The 15124-nt window shown below is 46.6% G+C and overlaps 1 long non-coding RNA gene across 1 annotated transcript in view; it reads right to left on the bottom strand.

Moving 5' to 3' along the window:
• Positions 1 to 3212: 3212 nt before the first annotated feature.
• LOC139080017 (uncharacterized) overlaps positions 3213 to 15124 on the bottom strand; it is a 47005-nt gene continuing 35093 nt past the window's right edge. Inside the window, exons 3-4 of the long non-coding RNA XR_011534131.1 lie at positions 7448 to 7623; positions 3213 to 5038 (exon numbers count right to left, since the gene is read on the bottom strand). This is a non-coding gene — a long non-coding RNA (uncharacterized lncRNA). The remainder of the gene's footprint in view (positions 5039 to 7447; positions 7624 to 15124) is intronic.

The following is a 15124-nucleotide window of genomic DNA, read 5'->3' as shown; positions in this document are numbered from 1 at the left end:
GAGTTCCTCTGTGCTCTAGAATATGTTCCTTTGGTCTTTGTTTTAGAAATTGCCCCCATGGTGATCAAAACCACAAAGGCTTTCAAAAACAGATTATCATGCCTCTCATCTGAGCACACATGGTATGGCGGGGGACAATTAGGGGGGAGACAGGGGGGAACTGACATTCTACTGACAGCATCTGCTTTGTTCCAGGCCCTTTCCGTATTGAGAGAATCTTTACAGTTGCTCTGTGCATTATATAATATTCCCATTTTACGGATGAGGAGAGGCTCAGAGCCACCACCAGGAAGTGGGGGAGCTTGAATTCTAACCCTGTTCCTTCTGGCTCAAAGCAGCTTTCACCTTGTGTCTGTTGCCTCAAGAGGAAAAGCGAAGCATAGGTACTTGGGCTCAGTTTTATATGATTCTACCTAAAAGCTTCAAGTTGAAGACCATGGGGAGGGTGAGCCCCACGAAAAGGCATGAAAACCTAAAAAAGTGGGGAAAACAAGAAAAACGTATGGGCACCCTCCTTGGGACCTCTGGGAGTGGAAACCCCTGTCGGGAACTGCTGCCCCTGCCCTCTGTTTACATCCGCTTCAGGCTCCACCCTTCACCCAAGTCGGCTAAAGTGCCATTTGTCCAATCATTTAACAAACATTGATTGAAGCACCAGCCTGTGCTGGTCCCAGAAGGAAGACAGACCGTGGTTCCTCCCTCATGGCACTAAAGGCTGCAGTGGAGGAAGGGGACAGGGAGAGTGTAAAAGAATGGACAAAAGCAGGATATATTAAACATGCAAGTACCATTTGACCCAGCAATTCCGCTTCTGGGTATACACACAAAAGAATTGAAAGAAGGGGAGCAGGTATCTGTACACCAATGTTCACAGCAACGTTATTCACAAGAGCCAAAAGGTGGAAGCAACGCAGGTGTCCATAGATGGACGCGTGGATAAACCAAGTGTGGTCATCCATGGGATGCTATTTGGCCTTAAAAAGGAGTGGAATTTTGACACCTGCTACAACATGGAGAACCTCGAGGACATTATGCCAAGTTAAATAAGCCAGACATGAAAGGACAAATATTGTATGATTCCACTTACGTGAGGTACCTGTAGTAGTCAAATTCATAGAGACAGACAGCAGGACAGTGGTTACCAGGAGCTGGGGGAGGGGAGCATGGGGGGTTACTGTTTGCTGGTGTTGAGTTTCAGTTGGGATGATGAAAAAGTTCTGGAGATGAATAGTGATGCTGGTTGCATGACAATGAGTGTACTTAATGCCACTCAACTGTACCTAAAAATAGTTAAAATGCAGGGCTGGCCCCATGGCCGAGTGGTTAAGTTCACACACTCTGCTTTGGCGGCCCAGGGTTTTGCCGGTTCAGATCCTGGGTGTGGACATGTCACCACTCATCAGGCCATGCAGAGGCGGCATCCCACATGCCACAACTAGAAGGACCCATGCTAGAACACACAACTATGTACTGGGGGGCTTTGGGGAGAAAAAGGAAAAATAAAGTCTTTAAAAATAGTTAAAATGGTAAATTTTATGTTATGTATATTTTACCACAGTGAAAAAAAGTAACACATTTGGGGCTCTGTCTTGAAGAAAATGAAATGAAAATAGATTCATCTTACATTTAACCAACAAAAGGTAATATAAATAGGCACATGGCAGCTTTCATGGTAAGTACTACAGAAGTGCTCCCGGGAGCTGGGAGAGAAGAGAACAGGTGAACCTGCTCTGGGTAGTAGGTTAGGGAACCGGGACAGGCTTCCTCAAGAGAATGGCATTTAAAGCAAACCCTGAATGAGTCAGCTTGGTGACAGTGGGGTGGGTATGTGTGGAGGACAGAACTTTGCACGTGGAAGGAAGGAACAGCAAGGGAGGCCAGGAGCAATACAGGCCCTGGTGCAGCGGAGGCATCGCAAGGTTTGTGTGCAGAGCAGAGAGGAGGAGGCAGAGTGGGGAGGGGACGCTGGGCTTGCAGGGCCTTGCAAAGGATTTTAGGCTCCTCCCAGGAGTGAATGGAATCCACCAAAGGGTTTGAGCAAGCGATTTTTATTTCTAATTTGCAAGCCCACTGACTTAGTTGAGACTAAGTAGAAAGAGAAGGACATAAAAATTTATTGAGAGATTACTCTGAACTAGTTAGCTGCTTCACCTACCATTCAGCTGTCGTTAAGCATAACACTTGGCACAGACGAGGTGCTCGATGATGATCCAGAGGGTTGAGTTTACAGACGAGGCTCAGGCTGGTGAAGCCATTTGACCCAAGATAGTGCCACATATGGGATCTGAGCTCTGTGCTTTAAAGGGTCCTTCCCTGGACCTCCTCTACGAGCTGTGCTCCCCCCCTACGGGATGAGAAGGCCACGTGGCCCAGGAATTGTGCCAACCCAGAGCCCGGACCCCCTTCCAACCCAGACCGTAAGTGCCCAAACCCCACATTTCCTTGCTTAAGTGACCCCAGCTCTCTCCCAGAGCCTCTTCTGTGGGTCCCTCCTCCTGAGAACACTGGTATATGGACCCCTAGGCCCACAGGGTGGCACAGGGGCAGCTGGACGTGGGAGTGCACCTTTGGAGCTGTGACTGGTGTGTCCTCCCCGGGGAGCCTGAGGCCCTTGTGCCGCAGGGCAGAGCCCAGCACAGTCTTCTCTTGTGGCTGCAAACCTTTTAACAAACATTCTCTGCCACGTCTGGAGGCAGGAAGTCTGAAATGGGTCTCAGTGGCTGTAATCTGGGTGGTGGCGGGGCTGCCCTCCTTTCTGGAGGCTCCAGGGGAATCCACATACTTGCCTTTTCCAGCTTCTAGAGGCCACCCTTGTGCCTTGGCCCGGGGCCCCCTTCCTCCCTCTTTGAAGCCAGTAATCGTATCACTCCAACCTCTGCTTCCATCCTCATGTCTTCTCTGACTCTGATTCTTCTGCCTCCCTCTTTCACTTGTAAGGAAGGACCCTTGTGATTACATTGGGCCCACCCCAATAATCCAGGACAATCTCCCTATCTCAAGGTCAGGGGATGAGCAGTCTTAATTCCCCCTCGCCACTAAAGCAGCACACTCACAGGCTGCAGGCATTAGGCTGTAGACATCTTGGGCAAAGGGGGCATCATTCTGCCTACCACAGGTGGGAAGAGAAGCGGGCAGGTCAGGGGCCACTTTTCCTTATGCCACCATATTCCCAAGAACTCTGGGAATTCTAAATTCATCCCAGCCTTCCAGTCATCATGAAGGTATATTTATCAAGGTAGGAGAATAGCATAGGAACTGTTTTAATGGTTTGTTAGTTTAACTGATAACTTTTAGATATTTAGACATATGGTGTATGGGCCTCCATTTGTACCCGTACCACTGGCCCTGCAAATATTAGGGGTAGGCCTAACCCAACGTCACATAACAAGCAAGTGTCCAAATTGGAACATACAAATTAGACCGCAGATCATGTTATTTCCACCACACAAGGCCACCTCTTCAAAGGCAACAGGCTGCCCCTACTGTCTTACTCAGTTCTGATACTGTGTGTCTCTCTCTGCCTCCCTGCTGGTGATAGGGCTGTCTGTCTTTGAACCTCCTGTCCAGAGCCTGGCTTCTTGAAGCTTCTGGAGCTGCAGTCCTCCTCTAACTAGTTTCCAGTCTGTTCGTACCTTATTCACACCAAGTTTGCCCTATGTGAATATGTGGGTCATTCGAGTTCACTCCCATGCGGATTCCCCAGGCAGTCAGCACCCCCATCAGGGATACGGAGACGGTTCACTCACTGTCCCTCCCCTCAAGGAGCTCGCAGTCTCCCGAGGGCGCCCGACCGTGAAATGGACAGTGACCACAGTGACGAGTACGAGGATAATCAGGGCAGATCTGGGGGTGGGGTCAGGCAGAGCCTTTTCAGAGGAAGTGGTCCTCAGGCTGAGTCTTAACTAGACCAGGAGGCTGAGGGCTGGAATTTGGGGTTGAAAGAGTGGCATAGTCATAGGCCCTGAGCCTACAGCAGGGCACGTTTGGGGAATCCCAAATTGGTCTTGATGACTAGATCAAAGACAGGAGGTGTGAGGAGGCAGAAACGAGGCTTAAATACTAGGAGCCAGATGGACAAGCGGCTTCATGAGGGGCCTTAATGTTGTTCTTCGCTTAGACTCGGGGCCAGTGAGGTGTCTGGTACACAGCAGGCGCTCAGTAAATATTTGCTGAGAAATGGAATGACGTGGAGTTCCTGCACACCACACAGAGGAACCTGCACTTTACATCCTGGAGGCCAGCGGTTCTCAACCCTGGCTGCACATTAGAATCACCTTGGGCGGCTTTAAAAACTAAAAATCTATGCCCTATGCCAAACCAGTTTCATCTGAATCTCAGGATATGAGGACTTGGTGAGTCCAGATGGTCTTGAAAACTCCCTGGGTGATTCTAAGGTGCCTCCAGGGGGAGAATCAGGGCTTCAGGCCACAGGAGACCTTGGAAGGGTTTTACCCAAAATCAGATTAACATGTTAGGAACGCCTGAATTGACAGCTCTGCGGGAAAGGAATGGGGCTGGCTGCAGAGGTGGTGGTTGTTGAGATGTTGTTTTAGTGATCCAGGTGGGAGAGAATGAAAGCCCCAAGAAAGGAGATGCATGAAGCAAGTGGATTTTGAAAGAGGTTAGAAAGATACAATCAACAGGATTCACTGACTGGGCATAGATGGGTAAGAACCTAGGATCGCCCCCTGGCTTCGGGCTTGGGCAACTAAGGTGAATAATGGTGCTGTTTCCTGGAAGTGGATGTACGGGCAGAGACAGGGTTAGGGAAGATTTGCTGCCTTAAACCTAACAGGCCTCCACCAACAGCTGTCTGCTCTCTCACTGGCCTTCTGACTGGTAATCCCCAGCCTTTCCCTCATCTTCACCTTGCCTCAGGCCCTGCGTAGTTCCAGCTGCTTCTTTTCTTCTTTACCGCCTTCACTGTCCACTTGTGGGGCTGGGCACTTCTCCCGCAAAATCTGGCTGCCGACAGCGAACACGGCTCTTTAGCTCCTCTCCTCTGTGCTGCCCCAAAGACACTCTCTGGGCCTGTTTTCTTTAAAAAAATAAAAGGGGGCTACAGGAATAGGGGGCAGCAGGGAGAACGTTTCCCCTACTGTTATCAAAGAAACACTCATTTAAGAACATTTGGAAAATACTAAAAAAAAAATCACTTACCTCATACCTTATTCCACATAAGTCTGGCCACTGCCATCATTCTGGGGTGTTTCCTGCCCCCCTCCCCTTTTTCACAAGACATAAATTATTTTGTTTTGTTCCTTTTATAGTTGTAATCATACTGGTGAAACTGAACTGACTATGAAAATAATGAGGCAGCTTAAGGGAGACAGTTTGAGTGTGGTGCAGAGAAAGCAATAGAAAAATATACCCAGTGGAGGCAAGGGCATGGAAACAGGCACTCACAAAGTGTCGTAGAGGCGTTTCAGAGGGCAATTTGACAATATCTATCAAAATCTCGTATGTGTGACCTTGACCCCATAATTCTACTTAGAATTATCCTATGGAAAACAAGTGTTCAAATGCACAGATTTAGGTGGACGAGGATGTTTGGAGCATCAATTTTTTAATAAAACAAGGAAAAGCTGGAGCTCTAAATGTTTATAAGGAGATAAATAAATTACAGAATGTCTATGGAAATGGAGTACCACACTGACATGGAAAGTGCTCCACAGCATATTGTTAAGTGGGGGGAAAACACGTTGCAGGATGGTATGTGGGAGCCCAGTTTGGTATTAGAGGCAGACACAAAGTGCTTATGTCTTGCGAGGCAGGCACTGAAGTGTGCACAGCCGGGACGCGAGGAGTGAATTGGCGGAGGTGGGGACTCCAGAGGCCTGTCAGGGTTGCACTGAGACTCAGGCTCTGCGGTGAGACTGCTGCTTCAGATCCCAGTCCTGCCTCTTACTAGCTGTGTGACCTTTGACAAGTCATTAGCCTGCTGTGCCCTCATTTTCTCACAAGTAAAATCGAGTAAAATAATTGTTCCTATCTCAGAGGGTTGAAGTGGGAATTAAATTATTTAGTGCATGTATAACGCTCAACAGTGCTTAAGCCTGTGAATATGCTTAATCAGTGTGACTAAATCAGAGATTCCTGAGTTTGCGTTCCGGCTTCGTCACTCATTGGGCAAATTTCTTAACTTCCCTGAGCCTCAGTTTCCTGCAGGGTAGTAGGGATTTGGGGAAATAGCGTGTGAATATCTTGCTGGAGAAAGGGTCCCTGGCTGTAGTTCCTGGCCCCATTGCAGAGTTGGTAATACCAGTCTCTGGACTTTATCCCTGAGAGTGGATGCCATTAAGTCTCCAGCTGAGGCGGGGCACACTTGAGTGCTTCCAGGACTAGAGATCATGGAAGTCGGCTGCAGCAGCCCCAGTGCCAGAGGCCGGCCGGGAGAGTGGTGTGGATGTGGTAAGAGGCAGAGGTCAGCTACTTCTCAGCTCCAGCCACACCTTGGCTGGTAGAGGCTGGGCCAAGAGCTGCAATCTTACTGTTTTTCAAGAGAAGTTGTGAAATCTCCTAATTTTTAACTCTTGGCAATTAGTTCAATTTTGTAAACACTGTGAGGGCAAACAAAATGTGGCAGCAGGCCATGTTTAGCCCATGAGCTGCCACTTTGCTATCTCTGCTCTAGTTTTTCTCTGCTTGGGTTAGCAAAATATTTACTAGGTGCCTGCTGTACCTATACTCCTTGCCTGGTCGTGTTTATTGTTCTGCAACCTCAGGTCTGCTGGTTCAGTGTTCCTACCAGGTATAATTCAATCTGGTGGGTTTGAAATGGTATTCCATTGTGGTTTTTATTTGCATTTCCCTGATTACTGAGATTGAACATCTTTTTATGTATCTGTAGAAGTTTCCTCTTCCTCAGTAGAATTTTTGTTTCAAGTCTTTGGATCATCCTCTGATTGCTGATGGATTTAGGGCTTCCCTAATGGAATTTTTCTTCTGAATAACGTCACACCCACAAGACTGGACTCCTTGTTCAGGTTGGAGGCTGTCTGCACATCTTAGGAGGCCCAGCACCAAACACAGTGCCTGCCACAGAGTAGGGGCTCAATAAATATTTGAATGAATCGAGTCCTGTTTCAAGAGTATATTTCTTTCTTTATTTTGCAGTTCTCGGCACAAGTATTTCTGATTTGGCTATCAACTTATTCAACAAGCACAACTCCCCCACTTTGATGAGAAAACAGACTGAGAGAGATTTGTTTGTGTCTTGCCCCATTCAAACCAGGAAGTAGAAAGAGGAACTGGCTGCTCTTACAGGAACAGTGATTCTTTTAGGTGATTAGGGAAGTGTCTTTTGAAAGGGGTTTTGGAGCTTGAGAGAGTGCAAGATTGAAACTGGGATAAGCAACTGCATAGAAATTATCCTGACAATGAGGCTGAGGAGGATAAGCCTGAGATGTGAGGCCCCCTTGGTAGCTGGTGCATATCATATTCATACCTGGGATTGAATGTGCGCTTTTCCCCATGACATAGAGGGTCCTGCCTCCTTCACTGGTCAGTCACAAAGTGAAGCCTCTTTCCTGGTGAAGTGGGAAGAGCGTTGTTTTCACAGCCAGAGACCTGGGGGCCAGTCCTAGTGGTTCCCGTTACCTCAACAAGCCTCAGTTTCTTTTTCTGTAAAATAGGGACAATAATATTCACCTCATCAAGGCTATCCTTTAAATGAGAAAACGTTTAAAGCACCCGCTTCTGCTAAGCATACTAAGTCTCCCATTTGATTTTTGTCGTTGTTACTATCACCAGCCTGCCTTCATCCTAGGTCGGAGGGGCCTCTTATCTGGTGAGGAGGGACCTAACACCATATTTGCACAGAATCAATCTGCTGTCTTCTTCTCTTAGGCATCTCTGCTCCCAGGAGTGGTCTTCCTAGGGATTTGCTGATCAAGCCTGGTCTTTGTCGCGGCGCTTTCACTGATTCTTGGTTACACAGCAATTTCTCTAGAGAGTAAGTTCCTTGAGGGCTGCAGGGTGGTCACGCTGCTTTGAATGAGGTGGTTCTGTATGGCTGGAGGTCATGCTGGTTTGAACATGGTGGTTCTCTATGGCTGGTTTTGCATCTGTGCTCAGATTACCTGCTTTTTGTCTTCAAGGTAGAAGAAAATGCCAGCCTCACAACCCCTTTAGTCAAAACCCACTGGAAGTATTGGCAGATGTGCTTATCAATTTCAGGGCTCCTTGACCAAGATTGGGGCGAGGGGGAAATACACTGTGAGCATTGCCTTTTCCCTTGGCTCTCCTTCATATGCCCTCCACTCAAACCATACTTCATTTCCCCCAATACTGCAGACTCTATTGGACTCCAGTCCCTTCACACCTATGGTTGCTTCACCTGGGGTCCTTCCACTTACTTCTCACCTGGCAAATTCCTTCCTTCTCATCCTTCAAGATGGAGGTCAAATGACCCCTCTCTGAAGCCCCCTCTGGCCCTCCAGGCAGCATTAGGCCTCTCTTCTTTGCAGATACTCATTCGCTCACTCACTTGGTTAGCCACAGCTCAACGGAGGGGCTGCTGGGGGCCAGGCTGAGGCGACTGGGATTCACAAAAAAAAGAGTCCTTGCCTAAAGGAGTTCTAGGCTAGCAGGAGAGACAGACCCAAGAATGCAGACAGATGTGTTGACTGTACCATGGAAGCTCTGAGGGGAGTGCCTTACTGGCTTTGAGGGACAGAGGACAGGAAAGGTTCCTGAAGGCGGTGACACCTGTGTGCTAAGAATGTGTGGTATCCAGGCGGAGGGACTGGCAAAGGGCACAGAGGAGAGAAATAATGTGGTGCGAGCAGGACAAAAGCAAGCAGTTGATTTTGCAGGAACATAGGTGAGGGCCAGAAAATGTAGGACTTTCTAATAGGTTCAACCATATGAAATTGTCATTTTTGTAGGTCCAAACAAAAGTAGTCAGATATCATCAATTTCATATGGTTCAAGCTAATATGTCACACTGAAGATCTTATATCTTAGTGTTTCCCAAACTTCTGACATTCCTCAGCCACCTTCATGATTTTTACCTTCCATGAGTTCCTAGCTACTAAGTATCCACTTAATTTTTATTGAAAGAGGCTCCCTTTTTTTACTTAATTTATTTTAAAAGGAAACTTTATGTCAAAATGAAAAAAAGTCACTCGACATAGAAAGAAGCTAATTGTAAAAAGAAACTCAGTGAAAACAAAACTCTTATTAGATCCTCTTGCCCACTATGCTCTGCCTAAAACGTTCCCCTCCCACAAATAAAAGGGGCCTGAGCCATTGTTAGAGGCGTGTGCGGTCAGACAGTTTGAGAGAGTCAACCTCAAGGTGTGAGGGCCCAAGAAGCTTTGTGGCAGTAGGAATTTAGAGGAGAGGATAGAATCAAGAAATGTTTGGGAATGAAAATCACTAGGATTAGTTTGATGTGGTAGGAGAGAAAAGAGAAGTCAAGGTTTTCAGGTTTCTAGCCTGGAAGGCTTGGGGATAGATGATGGTGCCAGCTATAGACGTGGTAAACAGTGATTTAGGGGGGAAGATGATGAGGTAAATTTTGCACGTCTTGTATTTGAGATGCCCAAGAAAAAGCCAGGGTGAGGGTTCAGAGCAGAGCCATTGTGTACAGACAGTCCTTGAGGCTGATGGTGTGAGCCCCCTAATAGAGGAGCAATGGAGGCAGCCATTTTGGTGACTGTGTTTTGCTGCAAATCTTCCCAGCCTAAGAATAGATCTTTGCCCTCCCCCATGGAGGAATAGATGCAGGTCCCAGGAGGCAGCAGTGTGCTTAATCATCTCTGTCTCAACAGCTCCTTGCCCACCAGAGGAGAGTAGATTTAAGGAGAAGATGGCAAGTTCCATCTTGAACCTGCTAGAGTCCTAGAGCCATGGGGGGCATCCAGGTGGAAATGTCCATCCAGACAGATTCTGAACTCTATCCAGGCAATCTGAAGTTTGAGACTAACCCTATAGATTTGGGAATTACAAGCATATAGGTGGTGGTAGAAACCGTGAGAGTGGATGAGAACACCCAAAGTGTATCATAAAAGTAACAGGCCCAGGACTAAACCCAGAGGAAATGTAGCATGAAGGGGAGAGAAGTGGTGGAAAAGGAACAGAATCAGGAGAGGGAAATGTCATGGAAGCCAACAGAATGGAGTTTCCCAGAGAGGAGAAATCACCAATGTCAGATAGAGCAGAGAGGTGTGCCACGATAAAAACACCTTCAGGTGTTGCAATTGGGGTTTTACTGCTGACCTTAGAAAAGTTGTTTTCAGTAGAGTGGTGAGAATAGAAGCCAACATTCATATTGGATTGAGAAGATGAACAAGCATAGACGTCAAATGTAGACTGTAGGGGCCGGCCCCGTGGCCGAGTGGTTAGGTTCGCGCACTCCGCTGCAGGCGGCCCAGTGTTTCATTGGTTTGAATCCTGGGCATGGACATGGCACTGCTCATCAAGCCATGCTGAGGCGGTGTCCCACGTGCCACAACTAGAAGGACCCACAACGAAGAATATACAACTATGTACCGGGGGGCTTTGGGGAGAAAAAGGAAAAAAATAAAATCTTAAAAAAAAATGTAGACTGTGTTCTGGGGAAGGTATAACATACCATTGTTATTTATTCATTCAACAAATGTTTATTGACTGCCTCCTATGTGCCAGGCACTATTCTAGGTGGTAGTGAATAAAGCAGGAAACAAGAAGTTCCCGCTTTCATGGCGCTTACATTCTAGGGGTGGGGAGAGAGAGAATACACAATAAGCAGGTGGAGATAAGTTCTTTGAAGAAAATGAAGTGACAGAGGGGTGGGTGTATGCTATTTTATATAAGCGATTAAGTAAAGTCTCTCTGATCAGGTGACTGTTAAAGGGATTGTTGAGTTTGTTTTAAAGCACAGTATCAGATTAATTGCAGTCCTTAATTCTTTTTTTTTTTTCTTTTGAGGAAGACTAGCCATGAGCTAACTGCTGTCAATTCTCTTTTCACTGAGGAAGACTGGCCCTGAGCTAACATCCGTGCCCATCTTCCTCTACTTTATATGTAGGATGCCTACCACAGCATGGCTTGCCAAGTGGTGCCTTGTCCACACCCGGGATCCGAACTGGCGAACCCCGGGCCGCCGAATCAGAACATGCGCACTTAACCGCTGCAGCACTAGGCCAGCCCTGTAGTCCTTAATTCTTGATACATTGTCTACAGTGTTAAAATAATTAGTTTAGGTCATACCACTCCACTACCTAGGATCCATAAAACTTTACAATCAAATACAAATTCTCTACCATGTCCTCTAAGGCCTTCAATAATCTGCCTTCCTCACCAAATTCATCTGGTACTACCTTTTCCGGTTCTCATTCCACTCCAGCCATACACACCAAAGATGAATTGAATGAATGAATGAATGAATGAATGAATGAAATGTGTCAATTGTATGGTGTCTTCCCAGGTGGCTTCTCTGGCAACAGGCAGCAAGCCAATTTAAGGTCAAAGAGCTCGAGCTTTGGTGCCAGACAAACCTGGCTTTGACTCCTGGCTGGGCTGCTTACAAGTTCTGTGACCTTGGGTGTGTCCAAATCCTCAGTTTCCTCATTTGTGAAATGGAGATTATATGGTATCTATATTGCAGGATTGTTTTAAGGATAAAGTTGATAGTTAACACAAATTGCTTAGCATAATGCCTGGCACGCTGTAAATGCCAAGAATCGGTAGTATTATTATCATCATTGCTACTGTTGTTACTTTGACCGATTAGTCCTCCTCAGTTAGCAGATGAGGAACCAGGCTTGGCCAGAGCTGTGTGGTGAGTCTCAGGGGTGCAGGAGGGGTGGTGTGCGGCCAGTGTGGGCTTTGGAGCTGAGCAGACCTTGGTTCACGTTTTAGACTTGTAACTTGCTGCATTTGAGCTAGTTGCTCAGCCTCTCTGAGCCTCGGGTTCTCCATCCTTAAAATGCCTCATGAGATGGTTGGAAGGTGGAGAGAGGATGCACATAAAGGTAGCGCAGAGCTGGGCGCCCTAGAAGCCGCTCTTCAGGCAAGCAGCAGCTGTCCTTCCCGATGCTGCTGTGGGGCTGCTTTCTTAATCTTCTCTACATAACCCGGGAGGTATTAATTTTTTCTTTCTTCCTAAAGAGAGGGAGGGAGACACAGACCTCTCTGAGAATTTGTAATCTGTTGGCATTCAAACTCGGAGGGTTCATAGACCCCTGCTAACACTCGGGGGAGAAGATTTAATCAGTCCAGACTTAATGCAATCAGTCGACCTCTCCATCTTCCTCTCTCCTCCTCCCCTTTCTTTCTCTTTCCCGTCTGGCCCCATCAGTTCCAGGCTAGCTGCCTTTAGCTCACACTTTTTCTAACAACTTCCTTCCAAGGGCATTCTCAACAAAGGCCACAACCACACTCAGTTTCTGGGGCCGAGGGCATGGTGTCACTTAAATTTCCTAAGCACCAATGTCCTTATCTATAAAATATGTAGTTAGGATTAGTTAAACTAACAGGATTGGCTGATCACACTGTGCCAGGTGTGTTCATACACAGTCTCCTTTAATCCCCACAACAATGCTGTGAGGTAGCTCTTTCATCCACCTCCGTCAACATTTATTGAGTGCCTACTGTGTTCTAGGTACTGTTTAGCGACAGTGATGCCTCATGGAGCTTACATATCGGGAAGGGACTGTAAAAACAGGAACCACTAAATAAGATAATTTCAAACTGTGATAAATGTAACAAAAATAAAACAAAGAGCTAAGGGAAAGTGTTTCTGTTACTAGCTAGATACAATTTATATAAATTCATGGAGTATAAAAGTATCAAAGTGTATACCTGTTACTTTTTGGTTTTTATGGAAGCTTGTTTTCCTGGTAAGTACAGATTCTCAGCAGCCTCTCTCCATGGGCTGCATAGAATGCTGCAGCCGCCCCCTTAGCCAAAGGGCCTCAGGGGGTTTTCTGGCCTGATATACTTAAGTTGTTAGTGGAGAATTTGGTCCAATGTCAAGGCAGTCTATAAAAGGTGTGGATTTTGAACCTCAGACACCATTCCCTGGAGCTGGCAGTCTCCACTTGTATTACTCTATTTGAGGAGGGCAAATTGAGCCTTTGAAACCCAGAAAGATGTCATCTCTAAGTAAATAACCAGCTGAGCGTGTTTGAAGGATGTGAAACAAAGATGAATGTAGTCAATTCAGAAAAATGAGCCCACCGGGGAAGAGAACAGTGGCTACAACTGTGCAGAACAAAACTGCCCAGATGGAGGGTTTTATGTTCCCCTTTAGAGCAGAACACAATATTCTCTTTACCAAGGCAATGAATTTTCCCTGATAATTGCTGCTTTTAAAAAAATACCTACTGGGGGCCAGCCCTGTGGCCAAGTGGTTAAGTTCATGTGCCCCGCTTCAGCAGCCCCGGGTTCACTAGTTTAGATTCTGGGTGCAGACCTACACACTGCTCATCAAGCCGTGCTGTGGTGGCATCCCACACAGAAGAATTAAAATGCCTACAACTAGAATATACAAGTATCTACTGGGGGCTTTGGGGAGAAAAAAAATACCTACTGTATGCCAGTGTTTAACATAACATATTATAAGCCTCACAAGAAATATATGAAGTAGGAGGAAACAATTTCAGCCATTTTAGGTGACTTGACCAGGAGCCATAGTTAGCACTGGTAGAGTTGGGGTTTGGAACTCAGGTTATCACTGAGCCCCAACCCTCTGTTCTTTACACCTACCATCCAACCAACCTTAGATCCTGCCTACTTGGTAGGATAGAGGAGTGGCTGAGCCCAGGCCAGGAGAGGTCCAAGGGCGAGCCCTCCACCCACCAGTATTCCTCACTCAACATACTGTCCAGCCCACAGAATCTCACTCCCCCATTGCATGACAGGCAACAAGGACTTCCGTCACTATTGAGGACAAGATGGTTGGTGTTTTTTGTTTTTTCACTTGTCTTTCAGTGTTTTAAATGACTCTAGCACCAGCCAGCCTGGGATTGCTCTTTTCCAAAGTTAAAATACCTTTAGGTTATTTTCATTATAAAAGTAGATCATACTTGTTGCAAAAACTCAAAAGTGTGCATAGCAGAAGATGAGAGCCTCCCTGGCCATCTTTCTTCCCTAGGCTAGCTTTACACATGCCTTCTGAGCAGAATAAGATGGGTCTCTTCATTCTTCTCACAGGCGGCTCTAAAGTGCTGGTTAAGAGACCTAGAGAGTCCCCCTCAAGGTTTCAGATGATACTCTGGGCTAGCCTTAAGTAAGTAATATTTAGCTCAGTTTTCAACAGACCTTCATGAAATGTCACCCGTGTGCTAGATATTACTGATCCAAGATGGAGAAAACAGCCTGTGACCTTAAGGAACTCATTCTGGTGTTGAACATCTTGTGTAAACCACGGATTGCAATGGAAATCCCTTAGTGAACACAGACAGAGTACCATTTTTAGAACTGGTTCAAAACTTTGTTTTTAATCAGAATGACACATACATAATGAACTGATCAGAGAAGTATTCATATATTCAAGTGTAAGAGTTCTTTACTTTGTAGGTAAACCTGACTCAGGCTGACATAGATGGGGTGGCAGGGTGGGGAGCACCCTCTCCAGTAGCCCCCAGCAACATGCATTATTTCTTTTCATTCTGATTGTTAATATCTCCCTGGGTAACATGCGCAAAATGTTCCAGTGTCCTGAGTATATGCCAGGTCAGTTAGTCAGCAATTCTGCTTCAAGAATCGGCCTGTTTTCCATTACACCAATGCTACATTTTCAAAATGGAAGGAATTTAAAGTGTAGAAGCATTTGCTGTGCAGAGGAGGGAGACTTTAGGGCCAGGACTGGAATCCAAGCCTCCTCACACCAGGGCGATGCCTCCTCCATTGCACCCACAGCTGAGTCTTAGGGCCCCAGCTGGGGGGTCATTAATCTTGTGTGGACTTTTTACCCAGTGCTGATTTTATCGGCTGTATCGTGCTGGGCAGAGAGATTTAAAGTTGGATCCGTTGGTCACTGCACTTGATAAACAAACAGCCCAGTGGCAAGACAAAAGAATAAATTGACAATTTATCTACACCCTGAAAGAGGTCCGTTTTGAAAGGAGGGGCACCAAGCAGAGGGGTGGGAACAAAGCAGGGAGGCTTCTCAGCTAGCCAAGGAATGAAAGCT

This window comes from Equus przewalskii, chromosome 2, assembly GCF_037783145.1.
Source record: "Equus przewalskii isolate Varuska chromosome 2, EquPr2, whole genome shotgun sequence".
Taxonomy (NCBI): Eukaryota; Metazoa; Chordata; class Mammalia; order Perissodactyla; family Equidae; genus Equus; species Equus przewalskii.
Note: the sequence above shows the minus strand (reverse complement) of the source record. Positions and strands in the feature narration are given on the sequence as shown.